The sequence below is a fragment of the Thermobia domestica genome, chromosome 13 (assembly GCF_964235325.1).
Source record: "Thermobia domestica chromosome 13, izTheDome1.hap1.1, whole genome shotgun sequence".
In the NCBI taxonomy this organism is placed as follows: Eukaryota; Metazoa; Arthropoda; class Insecta; order Zygentoma; family Lepismatidae; genus Thermobia; species Thermobia domestica.
Window position 1 is genome coordinate 156,008,796 of NC_137466.1, and position 6,000 is coordinate 156,014,795.

The following is a 6,000-nucleotide window of genomic DNA, read 5'->3' on the forward strand; positions in this document are numbered from 1 at the left end:
ACGAAACGAGAAAGAAATTTCGGAACGAGATTGGAAACAAGAAAAAGCTATTCCTTCAGAAACTGATACATTTTTCGAGACGAACCATCATCTTCACTACATATTTTCGAGATGAAACAGCTCGTGTGACGTAATATGTAGGCCTACTCTCAATTTTAAACGTATTTATGTCATATTTTAAATCGGGCTTATGAATTCTACATACTGTGTACAAGCCTTTGATATCGTTATTTTTTGAAGTTATCTATCTTTAATGCAATTTCAAATTATTATACTTTTTTTTTTAATTCTTTGAGGTCTAAGAATTCTTTATATGCACTAAAAAAATAACACGGAAGACATCCCTTACGAAATAGAAAGAGAAGTGAGAAAATTTGCAATACGACTTTTTTTTTTTTTTTTTTTTTTACAATTTTACAAAATAATTTTCACCGTGTACTCGTATTGTGTTTCTTTCAGACATGTTTTTGGGGGACATTGTTACCCTGGAGCTCTAAGAGTGCCCTCCCGGAGGAGACCAAAGTAATACGTCTATAGTATAATAATAAATAGAAAAGGACCATCAGTGTCCCCCGGAATACTAAATGTGCCCCCCCTGGAGCATTTTTTCTGAAAGGAACACTGCTCGTATTATACAATTTTTCATCTTTTGCAACTGATCTGCGAAATAAATCCGTCCATATTTTGTCGGAGATCTGAGCACAATCACCATCCCAAGCCCTTAGGAAGTCACCATCCTTGTAAAATGCTTCCCTTTCAGCGTACTCTTCACCTGGGAAAAGAGTAAAGTTCCACGGAGCGATGTCAGGAGTACAGGGAATATGCTTTAACAGTTTTATTCCATTGCTTGCCAAATACCCAGAGCCAACTTAGAAGTGATGCGCTGGAGCGCTATCGTGGTAAAGAAAGTATGTATCTTCCTTGGGTTTTTGGTGCAGCTTCTCGAGTAGTTTGACAACTTAAGCAATAATTCTTCGGTATACCACTTCCCTGTGATTGTTAAATTCTATGTTTCCAATTAACTTCTTTCACATTAAAAAATACGGTCCTCATCTTCAAACATCTTCATCTTTGTCCTCAACCTTGGTCGATATGTCATAATATAGATAGCCAAGTTTCGTCACCTGTTACCATACTTTTCACATAAGGGAGATTCTCCATTTTCAAACTTTCTCAACATTTCACGACATCACGAAAAACGACGTATCATTTTGATCGTCAATCAAGTTATGCGGCCTCTAAGGGTATAAAGCTTTTAAACTTGCAGTATGAGGAAGGACATCTCTGTTTGATGGTAGGTCACACACTTGTCTATCCCAAATATTTGTTTACTTCAACAATGTTCCCTTCAGTGACAGACGAAGACGATCTGAGCTTCGAGCGTTCTCCAGGACAAAATTTCCTCTTTGAAATTCTCAGTACCTCGTAAATATTGCAGGACAATGAAAATATTCCTTTGTCATTTCCTATAAACACTGATCAACACTTCGTCCAAATGCAAATTTGTAGGGCAATATTGCTCGGTATTCGTATATTTCGACCACAATGACATCACTACCTCTTTTCACTAACACAGATAAACAAACAATGACCAGAGGGCAGCTACAGTGCAGGTTCAATGTCTAAACTACTAGTACTAGTTCTAGTACTAGTAACTACTAACTGCCCTTTGCGTGGTATTGCAAAACTTTTCTAATCTACTTTGTATTTTTTAAAACGAGAACTTTTCTAATCTACTTTGTATTTTTTAAAACGAGTAAGTTTCTTATATAGAAAAAAAAAAACTTTTTAATTAACCTTATCTACACTGTCTATGCACGCCACTGGAAGGTAGGTAGACTAACCAAATATAATCAAATATCAAAGAACTAAGTTCTAGGAAAATTAGATCCTTTTGAAGTCAATTTTCTGGCATCTCTCCAGGAAACAGGAAAATAAGAACATATGAAATCACACTATTTTCTTGGAACGTTTCGCAAATGAATTTTATCACATACTAAAATTTATTCAATAAACCTGTCAGCCCTTACATAATTTTAAAAAATAGCCCTAATGTTACTGGTTAATTTTGTATATATAAAAGAGTAGTTTGAAATTGTAATATGTCTCTATGTTATACTCTTTTAAAATTACTGTCATGCTCGTTTCGTGTGTGACACTAGGTTTAAAACTAAGGAGAATGGAAAAGCAACTCATTAATGGGAAGACATTTTTCTTTTCTTTGTCTTTGAGCAAAGAAGCCATCGTTCTAATTACCTTTTACTTACCCATGTGTGTGTGTGTGTGCGTTTCTTTTAATCCCCATCCCCATAGATTTTCAGTAATTGCACTTTCACAAGTAAGAAATGTTTATAATTTTCTTAACTGTAGTTTTATTTTGTGTTCATATATTCAGTTGGATATTTGGACATGGTTTAGACATTGATGATTTAATTCACAATGTCTAATATTTATTTGCTTTGAGGTTATATTGATTAATTTTTGGTTGATTTTTCTTTACGTCCTTTTGTACAACACCGAGGTTGTAAAGAACAAGATCTAATTTAGATCATCAAATTATACCGAGGTTGAATCTGGTGTAGTTGGCTTGTTCACTATATTTCTCTAAGCTTGAAGCAAGTTTGATTACAGGATGGATCATGTCATAAGGTTCCGACTGAGGTTATAATGGTTCTACCCGAGGTTGCACGTTTTAAAATGGAACTACACAAAATTTACTCAGTCAGAAAGGATTCGTGACACTGGTTCTTTATTACAACAGAAATATGCACTGTAAAAAAATTAAAAAAAAAAAAAATCAGAGGTAAATTTACAAAGAACGTTGGCAATCTATTTGCCACTTCTCTATGTAAATCAATTTACACCTGTAAAGTAAAATTACTAATATAAAATGGTATAAAATTACATTTTTATCAATAAAAATATCATATTTTCTTATAAATTTACTGTATTTAAAAAAAAAAAACAAGCAAATTTTGTAATTTAATCTAAGGAAATGTATATCAACTTACAAAATGAAGGGTAAATGATTTTACATTGATGTTTGGCAATTTAATTACAAAAGAAATTTTCAGTGTGGGATACAGAGGCTCAGTGATTCCGGTGTGTCCCTTTGGGGATCCTATGGTACAATTTCTACCATACGCGTTTTTCATGGTACATTGCGTTATTTCTTTTCTATTTGAGCTTTTTCGTCCGGTTTTTTTGTTTTTCAAGTCCAGAGGCATTGTAGAAGACATTACGTATGGTTTCAGACCTTCTTGCGTCAAGACATAGGAGGTGATGACGTCATAAGTCAAAAATTTATTTTTTCATTTACTAAGCCTATGTTCAATATTTTTTGGCCGGCTTATTTTTGCACGTAGAAGGTTGAAATTTTGCACAAACATTCAGTCCACCGAGTAGTATTTAACAGATTTTTTTTCAGATTTCTGCGTTAAAACAGGGGGTCCAGAGGGGCTAAAAGTTGAAAAAAGGGAAATTTAGACCAAAAATCCCTTTTTTCGGGAATTTCCCGCCTTAGATACATGATAGAGACATGTGAATGGTACCGCCTGAAAGGCAGTTCTATTCTGAAGAGAATATGGGCGACACATAACCCTAGGGTAATTAGGGATGTCTCAGGAAATTTTTTCCTTGAGATCATAGTGTTTCGTGGTAATTTGGGGCATTGTGGAAATTCTTGATAAAATTTCTCCAGCCCTTAGTATTCAAGATAGAAACTTGAAATTTGACACACACATTCAGTATACCAACTACTATTTCTCAGATTTTTTTAGATGGCTATGTTCACACAGGAGGGCTCCAGGGGGGCCAAAGTGCGAGAAAAAATTTTCCCTCCGAAATTTTCACTTTGACATCATTTTCCCCGCTTCTGATATATGGTATGAACATGCATGTGGTACCATTTGAAAGCCAGCTCTATTCTGAAGAGAATGAGGTATAAACCATGATCCTAGGATAAATAGTGACGATGCAGTAGCTGCTTGACTGAAAGTCTAAAAAATAGCCCAAAAAGCCGGGATCCGGAAAGAGATAATCAAGTAATCTGAGGTAGTGATGTGCGCAAGAGTCTTGGTCTTGCAGTTTTTGCAAGAGTCTTGTATGCAAGACCAAGACCAAGATCAGGAATGTCGAAGCAAGACCAAGACCAAGACTCTTGCGCAAGAGTCTTGCACAATACCGGCACTACTTAAATGTTTTTATAGGATGTAAAAAGGAAGGAGAAAAAATCATTACATCTTTCACTTGAATTTCTTGCATGACTTCAGTAAAAATGCTACTGGAGTGAATGTGTTCCCAGTAGTTTATGCAATCCGTGTGAGTCGATGTGCCCCTGTACCTTATAGCAACAGTATGTCGTTTTCTGGATCGGTTGTTCGTGCTTTCTGTAGCTGTTACTCGTTTTCAAGCAACACAGGTGTCATCTTGGGCCATGTGAGCTTTTTTGGTGGACAAACACCGTATGTGTGGGTTTTCTCGGTTTTTTTTCGTGTCTTCCTACTTTCTTCATTCCATCATTTTAGTCATTTCTCATCATCACCGTCTTTCTTAGCTTTGGTGCATAATCGTGGGACGTTAAACTGGATATTTCACTTAATTTCAAAACATATTAGTGGCGTTCTTCTTTCAAAATTAAAGAGGATTTAGTATTGAACACCGGTAATTCAGTACACCATAGGTGCCGACCATGGGTATGGTCTTGGCTCCGAGGCTCAAGCATCCGTTGGAAATGTTTAATGTGTGCTCATAAAATTAATTTTAAAATAACATTTTCATGACATTGATAAAAACTTAGTGCATGGGACCGCAAGTTTGATTTCATGTGCAGATGCTTATACCTTGAATTATTGTTTATCAATATAACTTTTTGAATCCTTAGGTATAGGCACATCGAGGATTGAGGGATATAACATTATACAATAATAAATAATACATATTCACAAGTGAGAGTAATTTTGTACAGTTATTTCAAATAATTTGAAGTTTGATGTCGATATTTTGTATTTCTAATAGACTATAGGTCAAAAGTATTTATATAAATTGAGTTTACACAAAAGACTGAGTCGTTTTCAGTTTCCACTCAAATTAATATAAAATATTAAGAGGTTTGGTTATAATAATTGGTTTTTAATTTTTCTCTCTTTCTTTTTTGGCCAATATTGTTAAACTATCATCATCATCATCATAACTATTTTGCCATTACTGGCAGGTCACTTGCTGCAACTGAGAAGCTTCGATGTACGGTGGTTCTCAGCTAGTCTCTTTGTCTTGACGTAGGAATTTTGTTTCAATACCTTTCTTCAACTAGTCTCCTTCGACCCCTCCCTCTCTTTCCTTCCTCAATACCATCTAAAGTCCTTCTTCAGCCAATATCCCAACCAATTCCTCTTCCTCCTCTTAATTACATCTAAAATTCTTCTTTTCTCCCCTACAGCTACTATTTCTAACACCTTCTCATTCGTTGTCCGTTCCACCCAGCTAATTCTCTCTTTTTTCTCCATACCCACGTTTCGAAAGCCTGCAATTTTTTCATCGTTTTTGCGTAATGTCAATGTTTCTGCCCCATAGAGTACATATTGGAATCAGTAAAACACCCATTTCAATATTTAATTGGAAGTTTGTTCAATACAAGGATTAGCTAATTGTGGTTGAAAAGAAAAAAACTCTGACACCTTAAGAGTGTAAAAATAATTTTGCAATTCATGGTATTTCAGTAATCTGTGCCGTCTTGATTTTCTTTCATGCGTCTCAGGGATAGCCTTCCCAGTTGGGAACCAGTGGAGTATTGGATCTGTTTAAGAAAAATATAAAAATATTATGAAACGTTGTGGTTTATCTTATAAGTAGTGAAGTGTAGGCATCCATATATATATATATATATATATATATATATATATATATATATATATATATATATATATATATATATATATATATATATATATATATATATAATAAAGGTCATCGCCTAGGTTGTACACTATCATCATACTTACA